Below are 26,327 nucleotides of genomic sequence, written 5' to 3'. Positions count from 1 at the left end.
TTCAATAGTATTTTTACCCCAAAAACCAATTCTTTCTTAACGCACGAAATGCTTTTTGATTTAGTTTTGTTGCTTCATCAAAAATGCGATTATTCCTTAACTAATACTTATAATCTAACTAATAGAAATCATATAGATGGTATTAGTAGTACTACCTATGTATCAGCTACAGTAAAACGTAGGCGGGTCCTTTAGTAATATATACAAATCAAAGAAAAAAAAATTTTAGAATCTAAATAAACAGTAAATAAAGGTAAATTTTTAAGTGTAATCAACATTTCATAATGAAATAAGTTCTTTTGCTTACCATTTATGTTGAGAGTTCCACTCCTTGTTTCTTTACACTTTGTTGATTGGTCCTGAAAAGAAAGAGGAATATGATATATGTATGTTAGAAATAAAATCAATTATTAAACAAAAGTGGTTTCTCTAAGGAAATTTTAACTATGTAATTTATTGCAAAAAAAAAAAAAATAATGTTGCCTACACTTCGGCGCATCATTGAAAATTATGAACTTTTGAAACAAACTGTCAATTCATGTCATGTCAATTATTTCTCTTGAGGTTATATGTGGAACTGCAACAACGAATTTAAGGGAACTGAGAGTAAATAGATTAGATGTTTTCTTAAATATGTTCAAAAATTCATGAAAATGTATAGTTTTTAATTGACAACCCATTCCGTTATATAATAACGGTATAAAATATGAAAGCAGCAAAGCAAAAATGAAAATGTATATGATTCTTATTTAAAGTTTTTTTTAGAAGTGAGTTGATTGGAGAGTACTTCAGGCGAGGCTATAATGACAGAATGACAGAATATATCGATACCATCCAAGTTCTGCAAACATTGCTTGTGACAGGGGTAGTCGAGAGCTCATTGAAATTATCGTAGGTTTCTCTAACACTAACAAATTGTTGAATACGGGAACAGTAGAAACACAAGGCGAAATTGCTTGTTTCATTTCTCTTACGCCGATATTAACTTTACACCTGTTTCTTATGACTAACAAAACAATTTAAAAGCCCTCGGCCTGATACATCTATAGATGGCGGCACTAAAATTAATTATGATACGATTTTTAACCTTAACCTTCAAAAGGCGCGTGTCAAAAATGACGGCAATAGCTTGGTTTGAAGATTAGTTTCCGTACACTTCCCCAGAAAAATCAAACATCAGAGATTGGTATGCTAAGTTTAGAAGTGGTGAAATGAGCTCCGAAGACGGTGAACGCAGTGGATGGCCAAAAGACGAAAAACATCACAAAAGTCCACAAAAAAAATTCTATAACCGTAAATTAAAGTGGTTCGAGTTAGCAAGAACTGTAAAGATATCACATGATCGCTTACATCATATTATTCACGAATATTTGGGAATGAAAAAGTTCTGTGCAAAGTGGGTGCCTTGCGAGCTCACTTTTGACAAGAATTAACGACGAGTTGATGATTTAGAGCAGTGCTTAGAGATGCTCCAACGTAATAAACCCGAGTTTTTGTGCCGATATGTGACAACGGATGAAACATGGCTCCATCATTTCACTCCGAACTTCAATAGACAGTATTTTAGGATGCTCATGAAATAATTTTTATTGACTACTTTTAAAAGAAAGAAAAGTACACAAAAACAGTGAAAACGATGGAAATCTATGTATTGAGCTTCGAATAGTTTCTCAAGATCTGGCCATCAGCGACCATTTTCAGCTCTCAGATCTCAAAATAAAGCTCGATGGGAACAAATTTTAGTCGAATGAATAGGTGATCTTTGAAACTGGGGCCTATTTTGATAGCAAAAGACATATCATACTACAAAGTTGGTATGGAAAAGGGTTGGAGGGTCTCTATAAATAGTAAGCACTCTTGAAGAGAACTATGTATGTTGAATAATCAACCTTTCCAAAAAAAAAATGTTTTACTCTCGTAAGCCCGGGACTTTTCAATTGTACTATTGCGATGAGCCCTTTGCTGATATAGCAGAGGAATTTCGCAAGAAAATAAGATTATTAGAAATATACTTTTGCTGTTTTTTGTTAGTTTTGAAAATAATTTTAAGATTTTATCATGAACTGTTTGCTCACTTTCACGCTGATTGAGTGTTAATAGTATCTCGGAAATAGGCTCAAAGGGTTTTACAATGTCTCAGGCAAGGGAAATTTTGAAAAAAATCTAAAAATGTATACTCGTATATGAATCTTTTAGCTTGAGCTATGTTTATATACGCTTTCAAAGTGCTGATAAATTGACTAAAATTCTCAAATATACGCAAAACGTAAAACACATTTAACGGTATATTTTGCGCTAAGAAGTATCAGCGCTTCTCGGTTATATATCAGTTAAACCTTTCAGAGAATATTAATGTTAAAGTGCCTTCAACTTAAATGAAAACTCAAAATAGCCTCAAAACATAAAATCGCTGTAACGGTATAATCCGAAATACAAATATAGTTCGTCCTTGATATGCATTTCCTGTATGTTAGCAACAATTTCCGCTTGCCAACCAGCACTTTCCTGAAATTACACTCGTCATGTGATTATTTATGAAACTAAAATTCATTGCGGTCAATTATTTTGCACGCACATATTTGCAAGTCACTGTGGAAACACAGACACACACATATTTGTATATATATAAATATATATATCACAGTTTTATATATGTACATAAATAAATCTGTGCGTATAATCAATCGACCGCAACGCTGAGGCAACAGAGCATACAAGCGCCGCAACCGCCGCCACCGCAGTGGATAGAAAGAAGAGCTACACACACACATACGCGAATCCCTGCACGCAAACATATACGCCTGCCTTAAACGAGTTCCAATACAAGCGCGGTGAAACATGCCTGAACACACTCTCTCACATACACGCACAAACACACGCGTGCAGCCATTGATAACTGATAGCCGCGCATATGCGAGTGTGTGTGTGCGTGCCGAAAAGCACGCAATCATGCACACCTACAAAGCAAACATAATTGATATCGTAATCAATTCAAACTCGAAATCTAAATCTTAAGCTCTGCGCGCCAGCTCAACGGAAGAGCCGTAAATATGCAACGAACCCACAAGCGAGCAGCCAAGCAGAAGCCTTCGACTCGCACAAGTCCTCGACCATGACGCCGTCTTCGTCTGCTCGCTGCTATCTGCCAGCAGCCGTTTACGATACGCGCAACAAAAGAGTGATTTGAGTGGATCGGGGAGGGTGAGGTTAACTTGAAATCAGAAAAATTCCTGCGAATCCGGCGAGTCATCGCACAGCAGGAGGTTGAAGTGGTTTTGGTGGAGGGCGAGATGGCGAGATGGCGGAAGAAAGCAAAAATATGCGCAAAGGCAGAGAAATCCTCAGACATTGTGACGCATTCGCACACAAAACGAAGCGAAACGAGAACTGAGTATGAGTGTGTGTGTGTGCGTTAGTTTGTAACTGCAGGTGAATTGTTATCGGCGCAAGAAGAACTGTGTTTGTGTGTGTGTGTCTGTGTGTATGGGGGGAAATATATTTTAACTCGCTTGTAACGCAATGCACCGCAACCCCCACTTGGCCTGCGGCATCCCCAAGCAATAAAGTGTACAAATATTAGACCTAATACCATTGAGACGGCAAGTCGAGTTGCCTGCAACAACAATAACAATGAACGAGCGTACAAAATAACAATATATGCGAGCACAACAACAGTAGCAACAAAACAAAAAAAAACGAGAAAAAGCCATAACCTCTGCGAAATGATAATGCACACATACATACACACATATATACATACACGCACACATTCAAAAACATACAGACAACAACAGCAACCGTCCAAAGTAGTCTTAAGATGGCAACAATAAAAAAAATAAACAAGCTGCCAGCTATCGAGCGCATGAAGGCAGTTGAGGCAGAACTGAGCGCACAAAACGGCAAAAAAGTACAACAAAAACAACAGCAAATAGTTAAATACAAATAAAAACGTAAACGAAAATGAAATGAAATTGTATTGGCAACAAAAAAGGCAAGAAAATTACAAATATAAATACACTAAGCATACTTGAAGGCGCACAAGCAATTGTTTGCCGCCCACAGCGCGTGCTTGTGTGTGTGTATGTGTATGCGTGTGTTGGATGAAATGAAAATGCTGAAGGTAGAAAACAAACAACAAAAATAAAGAAAACAAACAAGGAAAAATTGCAGCAACAACAACAACAAGAGCTGCTGCGGTGCAGAGCAGCAACGAAACAATAACAAAGAGCGCATAAGAAAAAGCAAAACCAGAAAAAAATAAAGAAATATACGATGAGAAAATAAGATGCAGCTGAAGACGAGGCAACCGCCGAGGCAGCAGAGGCAATAAAATGAATTGTGGCGCCACTGCGCTGCTGCGCCAAAGTGCCAGCAATGGTTGTGGCAAGTGCAACCACAACGACTACAACAACAACGACAACAGCAACAAATCCAATAGTATTCGCAGCGGTAATGGCATACAAGTCTGTTGTAAGCGTGGAGCAGTTGCAACAACAAAGCGAAAAGCAACAACTACAACAATTAAAACAAAACAAAAACCACAATATTTTTTTCCATTCCAGGCAATATGTGCTGTGCAACAACAATTATACGCGTGGCAACATGCAGCATGCCACATGCAACAAAGCAGACTAAGTAAGTACGTACGAGTGAGTGGCGAAAACATTTATTTATTTGTTGATTTATTTAACCAATGCACAACAGTGGAGAGGCCACATGCTTTGCTGACAAGTTATTGCTGGAAATTAGTTGTGCTCGTAACTGTGGCGAGTGTTGCATGCTCTCGTCTCAAGAGAGCTGCAGCGACGTGTTATTCGAATCACACGTTGATTGCTATGAGTTGCAGCTTTGGTCCCAGGAATTCGGTACAGTTTGAGTTCGGAGTTGCTGGGAGGGAAATTTCGGAGGGAAAATTTTGGAGTTTTTTTGGTTTTGATACCGAAGTCTTGGTTCGCTGGCTTGCTAAACTATTTTTCTTGCAGAAAAGCATGCACATAATCATATTCTTAACTTATTGCCCTCCTTTTTGACGCAGTAGAGCCAATAATTTTAAGGTAAAATATTTAAAATAAATTTAACAGCAGAGAGGCTCGAAACCCTCAAAAACTCAAGCCCAAAAAACAAAATCTCCAATTGAAAAAGAAATCTCCAAAGTCAAAAAGTAACAGTGCAAGAAAGAAGGAAGGACATCGGAGAAAAGCGATCGGAGAGGAAAGAAGAAGAAGAAGAAGAAGAAGAAGAAGAGAAAGGAAATGAGGAAAAAAGATCAACTCGTTGGAGCGACAGGCAATGTAGAAAGCAGTTGGATCCGAAAAAAATATAAATCATTATTTGTTGACATCTGAAATACGTGAGTAATCCGGATGTGTGGTCCGACCTTATTCTAGCATCATATGTGGCAGTGCAGCAACCTCGTTGAGAGCTTCACGATTTCTAACTAAGATTCTTTCTTCGGTCGCCTGCTAGTTTATTTCAGGTTGAAGTATGGGTACTCCTAGGTAAAATATCCGTATCTATCCCTTGAAAGATAATTTCGGCGAAAAAAAAGGAAAAGCACAATTGATTTCAAAATCACTAAATTTTTTCGAAAATCTGCGTCGGGTTAACGTATGTGAAACAATGTTTTCCGACTAGCACTAGGTCATGAAACGTATTATTACTGGCCATGACTCTTGGATCTGTGCTTACGACCCTGACGTAGACGATTGTCAACCGTATATCGTATCAAAGATGAGCCGAAGCCGAAAAAGTCACGCAAAACAGGTCAATAGTCAAGGTTGTGTTGGAAGTTTTCTTTGATGTTCGAGGTGTAATACATTCCGAATTCATTCGCACCAGCCAAGCTGTCAAAAAGGTATACTATTAGAGTGTCATGTGTGTTAACCAATCGCCTGATTTAGCTCCATGTGGAAACTGTTTTGAGTAAATTGAAGGCATTAAACGTGAATCGCCACGCGCATTGAAGGCTATACTAGAGTTTGACATTAACAGCTGTTGCGACGATTAGACAAAACGTTGGCACAAGTGTTTTGTGGCCAAGAGGGATTAATTTGAGGGGGACGACATAGATTTCAAAGAAAAAATTATGCACAAAGTCTTACTATTTTTTGTCCACAGCATTAAGAGCGTTTTTTATGTTGCCACAATAACTTGATAATGCTTATCTCTGCCAAAAAAAAAAATGGAATTAAATCGTAAATATTTCCGCACAAATATTTTTGACAACTTTCTATGTGAATTAACTCCGCAGCATTGCAATGATGAATCTAATTGAATTTTTGACGATAAAACTCGATTAAGGTCCAATCGATGGTATGTTGAATTCAAGCAAGGTCACAATACGAATTTTGGGGTGGATGTTGTTGTTCCTGAAACTGTTGGTGCTGTGTGCACACTGATATTGGAAGATCGGCTTGTGCTTATAATAATTAGTGGGAGAAATGTGCGGATACATTTAATTTGCAAGAACTTTTTATTGTAAAAAACTATTCAAGTTGGCTCCCACACAACTTTGTTGTATGGTGGTGGATATGGTTATTATCCGATTTTGATCTTTTTCACAACGTATCAAAAAATGTCGGAAGGAAAATATTTCTGGAGTTATATTAAGCTTATCATGAAGTACAACCGAAGTTTACGCTTTTCTTGTTGATATAGCTTTTGCAGCTATTCCATTAGGTTAATTTTCCTCAGTGTAAATCGAAATTTCGAAAATTCCAGAGTTAATTGCCATTTGGTGAATATTGAATACTTTTCAGCGAAGTGAGGACGAAATCGGGGTAAAGGAAATATCGAAACAACTATTTCGATAAAAATATAATTAGATACAATCTGGTGGTGGTTAATATTCAATCGGGAGAATTACCGATTTCATTAACGACTTCTAAATTTATATTACGTTTAAGAAAAATCAGCTGTCATTTGAAAGAAGAAAAATATACTTAAAACAAATCGTTTTTAGAAATGTGTTTTGAGTGGCCAAGTCTAAAATTAAGTGCGACTAATATTGAATAGAAATATGACAATGGTTACATTTTTATTGTGTCGGTGTATGGGCGAACACTTGCAAATGACGAATAAAATATATGGTAAGTAATATGTGGAAAATAAAATAAGAGAAGTTTACGTGAGGCGAGTTTAGGTATGGTGAGTTTAAGTATGGTGAGTTTTGGTATGATGAATTTCGGTGCGGTAAGTTTCGGTATGGTTAGTTTTGGTAATGTGAGTTTTGTTGAGGTGAGTTTAGGTGTGGTAAGTTTTCGTGTACTAAATTTGAGAAGTACAGTCTAGGACAACTAACGCTACTTTTAGATTTCATTAGAGCTACTTTTTAACAGAAGCATTCTTTTAGGGGCATTTTAACAAAAGAAAACTAAATTTTGAGGAACACTGCCTTAAATGATATTTCAAAACTGAAAAGTTTACTTTCTTTTACTAATACACATCTCTATTTGTAAGAGAGATTCTCCAAATTCACTATCGTAATATAACAACGCAACTTTATTTGAAAACACTTTCCTATATTCTAAGCAACATATTTAAATATTTTTTTAAACTATAGAACAACGCGTAACATTGACACGTCAACCAAACTTGACAAGCCGTCAAAGTTGCGCTCTATTAAAAAGTTCGGAAGCAAACTACACAACCAGCAAGTCGCTTAAATGGAAACTTTGAAACCTTTTTTGCATTGATATGTTGGCAGACGAAGTGCAGAAAGCACAAGAAATGAGAACAACGAGTGGAGAATTATCAAAATAGTCAATGTAACAGCAGGACAAAATAATGTCATCAATATGCACACACACACACACGCGCGAGTTGTACTCATACACACATACAGCCGAACAATAAACCACATGTGCCACTTTGATAACGGTAAAGTCGGTAAAGTGTGCTTGTGTGTGATAATGCAGCGAACGTAAGAAAAACCCCAGTCGAAGAAAAATAAACAGCCGAAAAACGAAACAATAGCACACACCCGCACACATGCATACAAAACTATATGCGTACACAGAAGGCAAGCCTCAAGGCAAGTGTGTGGCAAAGAGCGTACAAATAACGGTAAAATGAGAAGGAATCGAGAAAAAAATGGCACACAGAAGAAAATAATATTTTGTCAAGCAGGCAGCAGTCATGCAGGCAGGCAGCCAAGCAGGAAGCAAAGAAATATTGCGAAAAGCATGCGTTGCTCGTATGTTATGTATACGACGAGGTGGCTAACCGCCAACAAGCCCACACAGCTGTTAGGCAGCAGCAGCAGCACTTGCTAGCCGGGGTGGCGGCAACAGCGCTCAAGTGCAGGTAGCAAGATAAGCAGGCCGGGCCACAGTCATGGCTAGACTGGCGATGGTTGGTCTGGTTGTTTTGGTTGCTCTGGTTACTGTGACTATGGCGGTGACTATGAGACTGACGTCTGTGCACAGTTACAGAAACAACAATACTCGGTAACTAAGTTGCAATGAGTGTGTGTGTGAGCGTGTGTTTGTGTGATTATGTATATATATTTGTAACTGCGAATGTATGGCATTGTATGAATATATGCATGTGTGTCTTCGTATATATTCGTTTCGGCAATGTACATGGTAGTGTGAACTGAAGTTATGACCGTTGTCGCCCTTGTGTCACATGTGTCTGGCCTCAAAGCCAACTGCCATGTACGCACACATACCTAAATATGTTCACACACACACACACACACACACATGAAGTGTTGCCTTTCGCGCATTAGTGTGTGACATGAAAGGAAGTTGTGCTGCCACACCAACATAAGAACTCAAATAATTATTGCCACACACACATGCACACTCACTCACCTATACGTATGTATTGCTGTTCATATGCGTAAAATGATTGCGCCTGGGAGTATGCAATGTGGTAATAACTTGCCTGTTCGGTTAATGATTGGTGGAAGTTAATTTGTTTTTTATGGAAAATACCATTTGCATACGATTATATACTTAAGTCTGTGTGCCACTGTGATTGCCATTTCAGTTTTTTCCTTAATGACTCTTGCAGTTACATTCTTGTATGTACATAAGTGCCACATATATACATGTATGTATATGTGTGCTTAGTGGGCTTAGCGCAATCAAGTTCAGTTGAGTGGAGTTTATTCAAATTATAAAGGCTTTAAAGTGTTATTTTCGTAGTAGAGAAATTTTAAGCTATATTTGTGCCGTTGATTTTGAATTGAATTTTCTTGCCTTTTTGCATAACAAAATCGGTTGCAAATATATGAATATTACTTAAAACTTTATAACTCAACTTAAACTTTTTTGCTTTCTAGCCTTGGATACTTATGAAAAAAATTAACTAAATTTATTAAAAATCTCAGTCCGTACCGCTCAATTGGGCCTGACCGACGTGGTAAAGGCTTTTTGGAATATACCTTCCGCTGATATGAAACATCCTACTGAATAAAAATTATGAAATCAATTATAATCGGATAACAATAAAAAAATATTTCGACAAAAAATAATCAAAAATTGGAAAAATATATTTTTATAAAAAAAAAATATTTATATAATAATTAATACTAAAATTAGAAACAGAAACAAAGATTTCGATAAACATATAATCAGGAAGCTTAACATCGAATCGGAAGAATTACGATAATTTTATTAACGACTTCTAAAGGTATAACAAGTTTAACGAAAATCAGCTGTAACACGAAAGAAGAAAAAGAACTAAAAACAAAACGTGTTTAGAAATGTGTGTTAAGGGGCAAAGTCTAAAATTATGTGCGACAATTTTATTTAGAAAATAAAGTATGAAAAATCTTGAGTGAGGTGAGTTTATGTGTGGTGAGTTTTGGTGTGGTGAGTTTTGGTGTGGTGAACTTTGGCGAGGTTAATTTATGTGTGGTGAGTTTTATGTGGTGAATTTTTGTGTGGTAAATTAGATGTGGTAAGTTTTCGAGTGGTGAGTCTTCGTATACTGAATTCAAACAGGTAAAAAATGTAGAGGACAATGAAGGTTACTTTTACATTTCATTAAAGGTAAATATGATGACCATAATATTACCAAATATGTATGTAAGTACGTAGGTATATAGTAGACATACTTATCGCGCAAAACGACTGCATTAATATAGTAAAATCGATTAAGGCAAATTAGATTCATTAGGTTGAGATGAATTAATTTTTTGGTTTGAAGTAGGAGTTATAAGAGGATGGAAGAGAACACTCCAGTTTTGAAGGTTTTCGATTCAGTGCCCGCCGTTGGAAGCAGAGGAAAAGGAAGACCTCCACTCCGCTTGAAAGTTCAGGTGGAGAAACCTGGTTGCATTTGGTATCTCGAATTGGCGCCAAATAGCGAAAGAAAGAAACGACTAGCGCGCTGTTTTTAATTTGGCTATTACAATCGCGTTATCACATTAACTTGGTTTAAATCCCAAAAGAAAGATTTCACGAAATAAAACTGTACTAGAGCCGTCCTAGAATTTGCAACTTTAAGCACAGGATTTCTAAACAAAAATTGAAGCCATACAATTCTAGTTATGTTGAGCTCTGGCGCTCCTTTACAAAAATCAACGAAAGTTGAGATTCTCGCCATATCATATAGACTAACTGTGATAGTCACAGTGGTGAAATTTTCTGGCATCCAAAAGTTGGTAAAATAGCTAATAGCATTTATAAGGAATTTTTCAAAGCACAGATTGTTGCAATCAGAGATTTTTAATTGCCTGCGAAAAGTGATCGTTAAGAAGTGTAAATTTTGAAACTCTCTGCCTTGTGAATCAATGGTCTTAAAACAGATGCCTAACAGGCTCCACCTCTGTGGCAAAACAAAAAGAAATGATTGAGTGAAATTTAATTTTGGTCTCAATAATGTTTATATTACTATACTATATATCATAAATCAGCTTGACATGTTCATTATTCATATATATTTTTCTTATGAACGTTTCCTTCCCGGTTCTGGGCGATCCAGGATATAATGAGGCAATCAAAAGAAGTTTTTAACAATTTTTCTTTCTACTCACATCGAAAAAAAGAGTTTTGATCTGTTTTCGACCAAATCGAGCACTGTGCAGTCAAATATATACGAGTATTCGCAACGCCGAAGTCAGGACGCCAAAAATTTAACTTTGTACGAATATTTAGAGTAGTCGCATTAGTGAAACTCGAATTCGAAGTGAATTGGAGAGACAGCAGCAAAAAAGTGTTCGTAAAAAGAAACTTCAATTTCGGATGATTGTTAAAAAAGTTGTAGGAGCAACAGAGAAAGATACCAATGTCAGTCAATTGTCAAAGAGGGAGAGAGAGAGCCAAATTTAAAAGAGAGGCAGAGTATGTGAGAGAGTTAAAAAAAAGAAGTTTTAGATTAAAACAAAAGAGTTTTGTGAGAATGGTAATTACTATGAAGAGGAATGAGAGTTTTAGTTTAGAGAGTAATTGCGATAGTTTACCGGTTTTCAATTTAAATTCAATACTGAAAAAGTTATAAATGAGACAAACTATACATAGTGATTATGAAAATTATTATTTTTTTCATGTTTTTCCGTGAACAAATGTACTTTGTTATTGTACTACATATTCTGCCTACTTGGAGAGAGAAATGAGAATAGAATTAAGCACTCTACAATCTTTGTTGAGAGTGAAAACTTAATTTTGTGAAAATTGCACACGAATGAGAAGAGTAACAGAGAGCATTCAATGCAATTACGAAAGTAAATGATGAGCACATAGTGGTTTTGAGCGCTCAGAGAAACATAGAGCTGAGCGCAAAGCAGTAAAAAGAGCTGCAAAGTGCATTAGAGTAAAATTTTTTAGAGATAAAAGCGCGCGTAAATATAATTTGTAGAGTAGGGCGAGCGCCATACATTGCTCTCTCACGCTCAGCGGCGCTTCTACCAATGGAAGAGCTCTGCTGTTTTTCTTCAAATATTATTTTTTTACGAGCTGAGCGTGTATGTGTCTGCCTTGGAGCCTTTGCTGTACAAATCCTGCGGCCGCTCGACTGCCTTCATTGGCTTCTCAGCCACAACTGCCGCAGCTGCTTGTGAACTTAGTCCGCATAGTCATCGTTGTGGTTAGCAAACTAAATATTTTAACCCGCTGACGTATGCTTGGCGTACTCAACATTGTATTTTTGGGGGTCGCGTGCGCCACCATTGTGCTGTGCTGTGTTGGATGCCGCACGAAGTGGAGTTTTCGTGAGTTCAATTGTGAAGAACGTGCCACAAAAAGCAACTTTGCCACGCAATCAGCATTTGGAACAGACAACTTGTGTGCTTACTCAACGCTCAAGCGGCCCTACCACACATTTAGGTGTCATCTACATTGCTCCTATCATTTCTCCATCTTCATTGCCACCTCTCTGTCTGCACTTTCGGCTTCTCCTTTATCCGCAACCTCAGTTACAGGCTCAACTACATTCTCGTCCTCATCGTCGTCGTCATCACCATAACCATTTTCATCTTCATTCGGCATATCCTTTATCAACGCCAGCGACTTCGTCATGGACCACACACACACACAGCGTTCTACAATCGCCCACCTATGTAGCGTACATGCCACATTTAGCGGATTGAGACATTCTTGTGGGTTTTTGTATTATGGCGTCAAGTGTAATGGAATTTTTAGAGCTTGCCTCAGATTTCCTATTTAATTTTTTCTTTATCTAAATTAGCAGTGTCATTAGACTTAAGGCATTTAATGTGGGTACGTGTATGCGCTGCTATGCCATAATGCCTCTGTGTCTCTTCTGGTGTATGTATGTGTGTGTAGACACTTAAGTGGGTGCGTAAGTGTGTCTGCGGCATTCTTGGGGTGCTGTTCGCAAGTAGTTAATGCTTAGAAACAAAAACGAAAACGCTAAAACAAAATTAAACGCGCACATTCATATAAAGATACATACACACACATACTCATAAGACACGCACACACACAGTTACTTGCTCACTTGCTGTTGCTTGTTTGTAATGTTGGTTATTTCATTTAACGACAGACAATATTTTGCGGATACTCTTACAGTCTCAACATTCCACCGCGTTGTTGCAGTTGCTGTTGTCGTGACAAACACGCTTACTGTCGCGGCGTGGCTTGGCGTGTCATTTCAGCCATTCAGAAAATAACACAATTTTAATCCACTTGACACATAGAATACGCTCGTGAATTTAATTTTGAATTATTAATTTGTGGTAACCATGCAGCGAACACAGCGCGGAAAAATATATATATAAGCTTGCGTTTCCCAAAAAAGTTTGTATGTGCTGGAATTAGGGCGAACCGGATTCACCTAACTTGCTATTATTAGTCTTTGTTAAGCAAATTTTAAACTTCCCTCGACGACTTGCGGTCTACTTTCGGGCTGAAGAACCAAAGAGGCCATTAGCCAATTCGATTTTTTTTAGTTATGTCTCTACCAGCGTAATTCTGTAGCACATTTTATGTTATTAATGGACTACCCAACAGTATACCACAAAGTAGTAGCATAAATATTACCTTAAAGCCGGCTACCTTCTTTATAAATGATTCCTTGTGAACCAATGAACGTCGCGTGCGGTCAGCAGACCCTGGTGCGACAACCCGATCCGTTTGGTCTAGCTTTTTAGTTCACAGTAGATCCATCGAACTACTATTTTTTCTTTTTGCTGTACACTGTAGTAGTTTCGGCTACGAGGTCTGACCGGAAACTTAATTCTGGTACCACGAGGAGCAGGAGCCCTTGGAGATAACTCCAACCTGCTCATGCGGACTGGCCTCTCGGGGAGTATCGTGATGGTTGTGGTTTAACCCAAATGCGGGTAGAATTGACATTTTGTCAGTTCGATGTGGAGTTGCATTGCAACCGGGTGCCGGACCCAAAGCACGGCAGAGGTTTTAGATGGGCCTCGAACCCGACCAAGGTGGTTAGAGTGTCCATTCCACACTGCCAATTGGTACTGAAAATGCCAGGGCGCTGATCAACGCATTGATTTGATCCGTTGTACTTTTGAGTACTGTGGAGTAAGGCTGTCGTCAGCAGGTACCTACGTAAAATATTCCGGTTGTTGTACACTGTCCAATAGGCATTCATTATGTTAGAAATAACAGTCTTAGAAGTCTTAACAGCGTCTGTTAGTGGCCAAAGTTGTATGCTGGAAGTAGAAACATGTAAACACTTTCTTCTCCATTGCCCAGTCTTTGCAAAGCTGAGGCTGTAATATCGTGGTATTCTCACCTTTGGAGAACGAGGAGACATAGCCGAAACTAATAGTAGCCGTCTTAACAAATTTGTTATAGACTCAAAGGAACCTATGATGTATTATATAGCAGCTGCTAAAACCTGAAAATCGATGATTGGAAAACGGGTTATTTATTCCTGGTATCTAGAGCCCGTAGTTCAACATTAGGGTACTATATCTTCAGTCCAGAAAACACATTTCTAAAAAAGTCTGTAAAGAGACTCCACAACCAGCTTTAGTACTTCTTTTTATAAATCACAGAAGACTTAAGGTAAGATTACAATCTTTCAATAAGTTTTATGTCATTTGGTTCCAGAAAGTGTTTTCAGTGGAGCTGAAAAGGCCAGAACACTTTTGGCTTTAATAACATGTAAAAACTTCAATTTCAGTTCATCTTTTTTACATCCCAAGTAGCAAATTTGGGAGATTTGGAAGAGAGCCAGATTGGAGACTGTGGACAAAGCGGACCTTCCGCTACGCCCTAGATCTAGATCTAGGGTCGGTAGAAGCTTTTCCTGCAAGTGAGATGAGAAGGTATTGCAACCCACGCATTACTGAAAGTTAGACCGAATCAAGGAATTTTATCGGCAAGCGCTGGTTCTGTTAAATGCATAATGTGTTGGATTTTTCAGCGAAACCAAGAGAGCCACAGTCTACGGGTTCGAAAGGGACCATATTCAGAGTCCTTCCAATGGCATCTGTTAGCTGCTGACGCTCAGGCTTCAGATGGGGTGGATATGTCAAATTATATATATGTTATTTGAGATCTCTCCTCAACCTTGAAAACTCCCATTGATCAGAAGGAGGACGACTAACACTATTTTACTATTAGAAGCTTTGGGAAGTGGCTTATCAAAAAAAGTTTTCTGTTACACAGAATGATGATCTCTGCGAAAAATTAAAAAGGCCGATAATAATGTATACATATGAAAGCATCGTGCAAAATGAGGTTATGTTGCGAGTAAAATGTTAAATTATGGCAAAAAATATTTATTTAAGACCCAAATAAATACAGAAATATTTGTATAAATTGTGTGCCTTAAATAAGAACCACCTTAACATTGTATATAGTCGTATATAAATGTTTTTCCCATATTAAATCCCTTTCCGCTTGTAATTGCGTTGGTAAATTATAAAATCGCCGCTTTGATATCATTAATGTTGTTGTTTTTGTTGTTGGTAAAGTCGCTGAGCGCGTTCCGCAGTCAGCCAGCGGCAATAGACGCGGTTGTGCTGTCACTGTCGACATTTCGGACCACAAACGCTTTCGATAAATGATGAATGTTTTGTCTGATGGCGTTCGACTAATTTGTAGGCGGTCGAACAAAAATGTAACATGAAAATATTTATCTATAAATACATAATTTGCATATGAAGCGAGCTTAAGTATTTTGGGTGCATTATTCTAATTAACAGTGGTTGCTGAAATTATACAGAAAATTTTAATGTCAGCGGGTTTTTGCGAATCCTAAAAGAGGAACACTGGCTGGCTGTCACGCCATACATGGACCTGCAAAATCTTTGTAATGTCAGATGTAGGTTCATTATTAATACCAGCTGAAGCTTACGTCGTAAAGGACGTCAACGCATTTTCCGAAGTTTAACAGGGACTTGATATTTAATTCTGATGCTTCACCCAGTCCTTAGAACTGCAAAGTTACTAGGTATCTGAGCAGAGTTCTAGATATGTAAGACCGGACATTTCAGCGCGTGTTTTATGTCTAATACTCTATGGACGTGTCATTAATATCCATTCGGCTCACATGTGATGTCAGTAAGTTGTAACTGAGACTAGGCCAACAATTATCCTACAGTCTTTTGAGACCGCGTGGAAAGAAAACTTGCAAGGTTTACTTCCATTCTCTTACACTTCCATTCTCTTACACGGTATGCACCTAGAGAATTCCATCTAACCATGAGCTATCTGTCAGCCCTTCCGAAAATGTATCGTTTTTATTGACTTGCACCTTTCCTGTACTGGTTCGGTGTTCAAGGCGATGGCACCCCAGGCAACCTCATCAGCATTATCGATTCCCGGAACGCCTTTATGGCTGGAATGCAGCGGCTTGGAATCCAGCGTTGGTCTTCGTCCAAGAAGAATCCTCTGTATTTCGGCAGCTTAAAGGATTGCCTGACATCCAGCTCTGCGCTATGGACCCCGGCGCTCAATCCGTCGGGAATTTTGGATCCATTCTGAAGTTCCACTGGCGGATCGCATGCTTCTGTGCCATCCATCCTTTTTAGCGTATCTTGACTCTTTCGCTCCCAGATAAAGCGGGACAGTATAAGGTTCTTGTGGAAAATTCACCTAGCACCGCCAATTTTGTAGCTGTCTACATTATTTCAATGTCAATTGGGGCAGGTTGAGTAACCTTTCAAGTGCTGCGGTTTGAGTGGTTCTTAGTATACCACATGGATTTAGAAAGAAACTAGGAATTTTTAAGAAATAAGAAGTTCCAACTTGGGGTGGGACAAAATTATTGGCACTTCAAGAGTAGTTAATAATATTGATATCTAGACTAAATACGAGTTTTGACAATTAAGTAATGAGACTCAGTAATGATTTTATTGCCGCGTTTGTGGTAAACCTGTGACCTTGAAATTCCCTTTCTTTTTTTTCGGCATCCCTCCCCTTTCCATTGATATATGTGCCATCGCTCTAGCTTGTTTAGTTCGCCTGCTGCGTCAAGTTGAATAGACGTGTTTGTAGTGCTCGTCACGAAAATGGAAAAACGAAATCAAGAGCAACGCGTCGCAATAAAACTTTGTGCCAGATTAGGCGAAACAGCTTCGGAAACGTACGCTAAAATTGTAAGAGTATATGGTGATAGTGCTCTTAGTCGTGCCCAGCTCATAATGGTTGTCTCCGCGCGCCTCCCGCCTGAAAAAAGCTCGTATGAGCAAGTCGAAGGTGAAAACGATGATTATTGCCTTTTTTGATAGCCGTGGAATCGTCCACAAAGAATTCGTTCCACCGGGGAAAACTGTGAATCAAGTCTACTATTGCCAAGTACTCGAAAGATTGCGAAAACGAGTCAACAGGGTGCGCCCAGACATCGCTCGTAACTGGATCCTTCATCACGACAACGCGCCGTGCCACACCGCCCTCAGCGTATCCCAGTATTTGGCCTCTAAAGGGATCGCCGTGTTGCAATAGCCGCCTTATTCGCCCGACATGTCACCCTGTGACTTTTTTTTGTTTTCTAACAAAAAAAAAAAAACTATGGTCAAAGGAACCTATTTTGAGTCGATTACGGACATCCACGCGGCCGTGACGAGGGTACTCGCGGTCATCCCAGTCGAAGCGTTCCAGAAAGCGTTACGAAGCATGGTAAACGCGCTGGAATCGCTGTATAGCTGCCCAAGGGGACTACTTTGAAGGGGATGGCAGAGTTGTAGAATAATTTTCAAATATACGGTTTTTATGGAATCAGTCTCATTACTTAATTGTCATTCCTCGTAAGTCAAAATCACTGTTAGTTGCGGGAATTAACATTTTAATCAAAGTATGCTTGGTTGTCTCCCGAAAGTCGGTTGTAAATCGTCGGTACGGGTGGCTTACGAAAATATACTGCTAGCCCAGAAGTTTCGGAAGTTGTCTATATATATTGTATTTTTGAGATTCATCAGTAGCACAGAGTGGGACAGAGAGGACAAATAGTGTGAGAAGAGTTTTGTCCCGCTGGTTTTAACTCAGACCTCCTATCCTTACCCAACCTAATAAATATTGATATATTTTACACTTCTCAACAACAATAGCAACAATTATTGGAGCTGCCTTTGCTTAGAAGTATCCCAAAACTTTAACAATTGGGAATATTTTTGGCACGCACTGTGCCAAATGCATTGAATTTATATAAAATATTTACGAATAAATTTGATTTGCCGTTACCAAATGCAGTTGTCTAATAATTGGCGTTTCACCGCTACAATGCCTTGCTATATGCCTCACATACTTATACCATATAAATATTTGCATACATACATACATAATATGTATGTATATTAATGATTTGCGGCCGCATAAATTGTCTGTCACCTAAAACCTGTAGCATAAACAAATATTAAAATTGCCATAAATTATTTGTCAATTAGTGCATTATGAATTGCTTGGCGGTCGGCCATCTGTCCACATGCTTATCCCGACATCCCGGTGAGCAGCCACCGCGCCAACCCGCCACGCATTAACTCAACCGCTATTTCAATGGCATTTAAGCTATTTGCGCACATAATTCATGTTTGCTGGTCTGTGGGTGTATGCGTGTGTGCGACTTTGCGTATTAAATATGAATGAGACTAAGTAATGCTGCTCTAACTGGCTAAATGAATCAAGCGATGTTCAAATGAAGTCCATTGAGGAAACAGAGCGAGACAAAGCTGATTAGCATGCACACATTTCGTATTCTGTGGAGAGTAATGGTTTGCGCTGCTTTTCTTCATCTTATAGTAAATATATTATTGTATGAAGTATTTGTGGTGCCGAATACTTTTTATGAAAACTTTCAAGGAAAAACGAGTCGCAACCCTAGCCACTTGCCATGATAGACCATTTTAAATAATATTGACTATTTGACCTTCGCATAACTAGTGCCAAGTGTGATCAAAAATTAGCCGCTTCTTGGAACATATTAGTTTTCGATGGAAATACATTTGAGAAAGATATTCTCAATGATAACAATGTAACCAGGCCCTAAAATCATTGATATAATTAATTCAGTACTCATTTCATATACTACTATTTTGTGTCTTTGAAAAAATATGTCCACCCAATTTTCTTAATATAACTCACCAATTAACTGACTTTACGACACAAAGCTCTATATAACAAGTGAAATGATTTTCGAATTCCCATTTGGCTTTGTTTTTCTTCTTTGGGACAGCAACCGTGGGTTGGTCTGAGGCGAGAACACAAAACATCACCATTTGCATTTAAGATTTGATGTACTACACTTATGCCAACGATTTTTCGATATCTCGAAACCCTTTTCATAAGCACATTTTGGAATGGCCTTCAGCTCCCTCAACGAATTTTGTTTTATCTCTTCGATGAACTGAAAACGTGTTCCACGGGGCGGCAATTTCAGTTTGGGGAACAAGAAAAAATCACGCGGAGCCAAATCTGGTGAATACGGTGGTTGGCTTTAAATTCGGTTAGAACCGTAGCTCGATGCGATTGTACATTATCATCGTGTAAAATCGACGAATTGTTTTTCCACAATCACGGCCGTTTTCTACGAATTTTCTCACGCAAACGCCTCAAATAGAAAAACTTATTGACCGTCTGTCCTCCGAAACAAATTAATGATGAATCAATCCACGAATATCGAAAAAAAACAATGAGCTCACTTCGAGATTTGAGCGGCTTTGCGTTTTTTTTGGTTTCGGCTGGTTTTTTACTCTCCATTACGATGATTGTTGACTTGTTTGCATGTCAAACTCATAAACCCGAGTCTCATCGGCAGTTATTAGCTTTATCGGGACGAGTCGAGCAAGAACGCGTTTCATACCCAAACTATCCACCAAAAATATATGAACGGACTCGCGATAGATGTCTAGCTCTCTTACTATCGCTCTAACACTTCTCTGACGATTTTCGAGCACCATATTCTTCACTTTTTTTTTATTATTTTCATTAGTTAAAGAGGTCGAAATTCCTCCAGAGGACGAAGTTCGTCAAGGCATATTTTCAACGATTTCTCGATTGCAGATTTATATTGAAGAATATGCATGAGACTTAATAACCTTGGCCAAAACCTCATTTGGTGTTTTTTGCGGAGCTGACGGTTAAACTCAACGTCATTCTGCACACTGTATGCGTTTCTCAGCGTTTTTTCTAAATTGAGAAATGGCGTCGAAAAAGCAGCTCCTATTAGTATCTTTGAAATCGACAAAAATGTGATGGGTGTCGATCTGTTTATCTGGTCTATGGCGGATTTGACACTGATAAGGTTCAATCAGTTCATTTACAGCGATTTTAAATCCCTCACACAATACTGACGAAAGAAGATTGTCGATCGCGTAGAGTTATATAGCAATCATTGGTATTGGATTTGCGATCAAATCATTCTTAGCTGCTGGAATATACGCCTTTCCACCTGCTCTCTGCCGACCTTAAAGCCGGTAATCCATCGGCGTCTGGGGTATGCTTTTCTTAAGCCGCCTTAAAGCTATTTTCACCTCTTCTTGGTCCAGTGGCAGGGCGACAATGTTTTACGGTAGTTTGTTGGCCCGTCACATGTTTTAACTATTTAATAGGTTCGAGAAGTGTTCCTTCCAGATTTCTCTGTGTGCCCGATATGAGGTTTCCATTTCTGCGGAAGTACGGCTCCGGGCTTAAACCATTTGTTCGATGCTTTAACTTCTGATAAAATTTTGGGGCGGAACTTGTAGTACCCAGTGTCCCAAACTCTCCGCGCTTACGTCTTTTTGGTGCTCTCTTCTTTTTGTAGAAGAGTAGTCTCTCTTTCACTTGGCTTTATATCGTATACATCGACCAATGTTTAAGTTATTTTTATAAGTTTGGATGGAAATATTTTCCGAGGATAAAACAGTTTAACGTACTGAATCACTGAATTCAATATGCTTAATAAAAGAGTGAGTTTCGATTTTCTAGTTGACTTTACTTGACATTAAGGGTCATGGATTCTTTTGAGTAATTCGTGTTAAATGGAAGTAAACGGTTAATACTTTTCGATGGGCACACATCCATTATAATGATATCATAAATTTTGCTGGTTTTATACCTCGCTTATTGCCTAATCTGTTAGATCTCTTAATCTCAAACTTAACTTAAACCCACTTTTTAGTGTATAATAAGCTTTTGTTTTTTGTTTTTACAAAGATTTGACATCTGTTTCTTAAAAGTTATGAGATATTCTAATATTCGTTTCCTTGCAAAACCAGCCCTGCCTTATATTTTTCGTTTCAACAAGTTTTATTTTCATTTTATAGAGTTCTTTCACCAATATCCATCAAATTACCAACTAGTTATGAACTAGTTACATTTAGACCAAATGCCATTTGTCGTTATTTCTAGAGAATTAAGTAATTAATGCACACTAATCTACCAACAACACTTTATATAACGGTATGTGAATATAAAAAAGGCGCCATGGAATTTGCAGCCAATATATGAAATATGCACTACCTGGGATTTAGCTGTTGCTATTTGCGGTCACATGTAAACGCATTTATTTATGAATGCATTTTAAGCTTCGGTTAGCCGTCTAAACAATAACACACACGCACATACATACGGCAAGCCATATAGAGACGCAGGAAGAAGCGCGCAGCAGCAAATATGCAATTGTTTACATTTGTAATGGAGTTATAAAATATGCAGAGAAAAGCAAAAAAGAAACAAATAAACAAAAACACAACAACAACAAAAACAGCAAAAAGTTATAAAATTAAATTATACAGTTAGAAATCAAATGGCTTAACCATAAATAATTGTCAGTGAGTAATTTTGTGGCGAATGGTGGGTTAGAGTTGCGAAGACAACAACAACAACTTAAGCAACAACAACAAAAAATAATTGTAATAAAACATAGCGATTTTTGTATAAACAACAACGCTAGCAATTATAACAACAAAAACAGTGAAAACAAAAACAACAAAAACAACAACACTCATAAAAATAAAAAAAAACTCATAAAAACAACAACATAATTTTATGTTGCTTTGTAGCATATGCATAATTTTTCAGCGCGACGCAGGGAGAGCTGCTGGCACACAGTTTATGAATTACGCTTATTTGTTGCTTGATTGTGTGTATGTGTGTGCCATTTGTTTTTTTTTTTTTTTTATTTTAGCGTTTCTGCTTTGCTGTCTCACTAAATTATAAGGCAGCGCAAAGTTATTCAGCTGCAGTAGGCGGCACGTGACTCAAATACTTAGCAGCGGCTCACACCCAGACTACTCAAGCCACTCACACACACATGAACGCTCAAACACGCGCATTTCACTTCTACATGCACACACATTTGCACATATGTGTGTGTGTACTTAGAGCTGCTTAGTTGCTTGCTTACTTACTTACTTGCCACTTAAGCGACTACTTACTTACTTATTTGGGCAACGTGCACGCGCTGCCTACCTAAACGCACCCTCCACCCCCACTACCGCCAACACTAACATACGTTCTAATGGTTAAGTGAAGTAAATGTGCATTTCTGCTTGCCGTTATTTATAAGTTGCTGCAAGTGTAAGCAATTTCATTGCTTAGTGAAGTTTAGTTTCATTTGTATCAGTTACTTATGCCAACACACACCCACATACATACATATGCAAATATATTACATTTGACTAGTATATGTGAGTGCTTTAGATGCGTACGTGAAAGTTTTCCTACAAATGTTCGGTGTCTCAAGTTTTTTTTGTTTTTGTTGTTTTTGTTTTTCCAAGACAAATTAGTTATAATAGTTGCTCTTATTGTTATTGTTGTTGTAATCAAATATAGTAGTTGCTTGGGATTTCACAACACCATGCTGCGCCAATTCAGCCTTAAACACGCTTATATGGGTGTATATGTGTCTCTCTATGCATTCGAATGTATTTATATGTGTGCTTGTGTGTTGTTGCCAGCGCGCTGCGTAGCAAAGTTCACGTGTTTACCTGCAGCCAAAAACTAAAACAATAGCTGCTATGATCTTTGAATTAGTAACCTACAGAGCTTCAGCTCCGACACATACACATATATACCTACTGGCGACATACATGTAAACAGTGTATATAGTATATATGTACTACAAATATATACATGAAAGTGCTTGAAAGATTGTATTGCTGGATTTGTGAAGTTTTATTTGTGCGAGGAAAGTTGAGCAAAACTATGCAAAAATAAGGATGAAGGAGCAAAGAGGGAGAGGGGATATATTGAAGATTAATATTATATATATTTTTTTATTAAATGAGTGAGCGCGCATTGTTTTAATCATGGTTAAACCAGCATTTCTTTGCTTTCTGCGTGGATACAGCAAGGTGCGACGTGGCGTATGAGTGACAAATATTTCATGCAACACTTTGGCGGTGTTTGTGAGTAACTGATTACATATCGTCACCTAAAATGTAAAACAATGTATCATCAAGAAAATCGGAATTAAGTTTTTTATTGGTTACGATTCACCAAATCGTATTACATATATGTAGCTTACAATTTGCAGCTGCCGCTGTCAGATATAACCAATTTAAAACCAATATATAACCAAAACTCGAATTTAGTTTTAGTATAAGAGGTTTCTATTATATCGTTTTTCCTTTGTTTCTTCCTTCTGAAAAATGATGTTAAGTTATTTTCATTTTGGGTGACGATTTGTAATTACAAGGTGCTTTCCAAAGTAAACAGGACTTTAAAAGTAAAAAACAGAACAAATGATTTTTTCGTCAAATTTAATTTATTTTATTCAAAATAGTCTCCTTCTGCTCCAATACAGCATTTTGCACGGTCTAAAAGCATGTCGAACGAGTGTTTCACCTCGCCAGTAAGCCGAGCAAACCTTTTGAATGGCCTCTACGTCTGCATAACGCTTTTCTTTCATGGGCAAATGTATTTTTTTGAAAAAGAAGAGGTCGAACCGTGCCATATCAGGTGAATACGGGGAGTGGTTAATGGTTAAAATGTGATTTTTGGTCAAATAATCTGTCATAAGCGTCGATTAATGAGACGGCGCATTGTCGTGCAACAAACGCAAAATTTCATCTTCGCGATATTCGGGCCGAACACGTCGAATATGGCGCACCAAACGCTCCAAGGTATAATACCGCATTAACGCTTTGGCTAAGTAGAACAAATTCTTTGTGGACAATACCCTTGGAATCATAAAAACAAATCAGCATTGTCTTCACTTTTGATTTCTCCATGCGCGATTTTTTGGGTTTCGGCTCGTCCGGTGCCTTCCATTCAGCATTCTGGCATTTCGTTACGGGATCATATTGGGAACAGCACGTTTCGTCACCAGTCACAATATTGTAAAGGAAGTTTTTGTCCTTTTTGACCTCTTTAATGATGTCCTTCGAACGTTGGATTCTGAGCCATTTTTTGGTCGTCCGTCAATTTGTAGGGAACAAACCATGGACACACCTTTCATAAGCCGAAATGTTCGGTCAAAATGTGATAAATCGATGTTTTAGGGATGCTCAATTCCATTTCAATAAATTTCGGCTGATTTTTGATGAATTCACGCACAGTTTCGATGGAATTTCCGGTGATCACGGATTTTGATTGGCCTACATGTTCATTCGTCATTTATGTCCTCACGACCACTTTTGATATCGTTGAAACCACTCGTGCACTCTGCTACGGGAAAGACAATCATCCCCGTAGAACTTGTTTCATCAATTGAAAGGTTTCGGTAAAATTTTTACTTATTTTAAAACAAAATTTAATGTTGGATCTTTGTTCTAAGCTAATTTTCGCACCGATAACACAAACATACTGACAATTAAAACGCAATAACTTCACTTCCAATCAATGAAATGTCATGAAATTCTCACTGGACAATCGATAAAGATAGCAGATTCTAACGCACTAGTCGACTAATAGATGGTGCCACCAGTGGGCACTAGATTCAAAAAGCCCTTTTTACTTTGGAACGCACCTTGTATTTATGTACTTACAAACACCACCAACGTGTTGAACGGAATCTTACGGAGATGATTTTGTTTTTAGTTTTTAAAAAATGTCCATTTTCAAAGACTTATTCACTAATTTTGAAAAATCTTGCTTAATTTTAAGTAGTACATATATATGTGCGCTACCCTTCCCCGTCACTCTGACGAAAAGGAGACTGAAAATGAAATGTTTTAGGTTTGATTCAGCCCCAAAACCGGCTGCGACTGCTACTGCAAGACGTTATTAATAACTCCAAACCCTATTCTTTAAACACGATGGCTTTCTCAAATCATTACGTAATAGTATACGAGTATATCCCATCATATACAGACCCATCTTTGCAACGAGCGTGTATTGGCCTTTAGAATACCAGCCTAGGAAATGAACGTAACTTCTCTGGAATATATGCCAGCCTTATGGAGTTCACTTAGATGGATACTCGTACCAGGTGTATATATGTATACTTGTATGACACTTTAAAGGCCTGCTGTAACTGTGCTGGTATGATGTCATCCGGCGACTTAAATGGTTAACTGATTTAATGACGCAAACCATGTGCCGCTCATCCAGAAGGTCTTCGGAAAAGCTGCACAATCAAAAAGCAACTTAAGTATATCCTCCCTGCTAAAGGCACACTTTCTATTTGCTTCCTTAAGATATCCCATGGAAATGGGGTTCTATGCGAGTATACGCCTAAATCTAAACGATTCATAACAATCCTTTACTTTTTCGCTGAAGCTTTTCCATAAATTCCCCTTGTATATTGAAACGCCCAATCGTCAGTCGGTCAACTGGAGAGGTCGACCATTGCTCTTCGGTGTTTTCAGTATTCAGACCTCTTCTGTGCAGAGTCACACGTTGAGCTGAATACTGTATTAAAGGCACTCTTCCACCACGTCAGTTTTACGCAATGAATCTACGGCGTATGTGGATGGGCTTGACGGAACCTATTACAGTATAAGTCCCATTTTGTATTTCCATGATTTTTATAAGATCTAAATGGAACCACTCCGTCCTAAGGGTAATATTTACTTGATTTTTTTCAATATGTAACACAAGAGTGTATTTTTACAGGAAAAGAGCGTTTAATTTCAATTATGCAGCTCACTTTAAGAAGTTAGCCTTGGAAATTGGGGTCCATATACTTGGTATTTGAAAGTTTGAAAATGTTTGGCATTATTCATGCACTGTACAAGAAGCTGCACTTCACAGCAGTACGTTTACCGCCACCATAATAGAGGTCACTTTTGCTTGAATAAGACTAAAGTATTGCGGTGGCCTAAAACTAAGATTGACTGAGAGCTTTTACAGAAAACTACCCCTCCAACCTACCCTCCGAGCTTTGATCCCTCCATGAAAAAGCTCATTCTGCCTATTCTTCAGCGCCTTCATCTCATCCAAATATGTATTTGTAGTCGGTAGGTGAGCAGAGTAAAATCCGCCTCACGTGGCCTCTGCGACATACAGATCTAAGTTTTCAGGACCTTACGGAAGAGAAATTGCCTGCAGTTGAAGACCAGATACTTGAAATATTGCAATTAT

The 26,327-nt window shown here is 38.2% G+C and overlaps 1 protein-coding gene across 11 annotated transcripts in view; it reads right to left on the bottom strand.

The window, feature by feature from the left end:
* The window catches only part of LOC105223353 (lachesin), a 167,029-nt gene that overhangs the window by 98,170 nt on the left and 42,532 nt on the right, over nt 1-26,327 (bottom strand). For all 11 annotated transcript variants that reach the window (XR_007421804.1, XR_007421805.1, XM_049449202.1 and 8 more), the window contains one exon: nt 308-359. The gene's annotated coding sequence lies outside the window, so the exon portion shown is untranslated. The remainder of the gene's footprint in view (nt 1-307; nt 360-26,327) is intronic.

This window comes from Bactrocera dorsalis, chromosome 2, assembly GCF_023373825.1.
Source record: "Bactrocera dorsalis isolate Fly_Bdor chromosome 2, ASM2337382v1, whole genome shotgun sequence".
NCBI classification, from domain to species: Eukaryota; Metazoa; Arthropoda; class Insecta; order Diptera; family Tephritidae; genus Bactrocera; species Bactrocera dorsalis.
The sequence above is the reverse complement of the archived record's forward strand: the minus strand, read 5'-3'. Positions and strand labels throughout refer to the sequence as shown.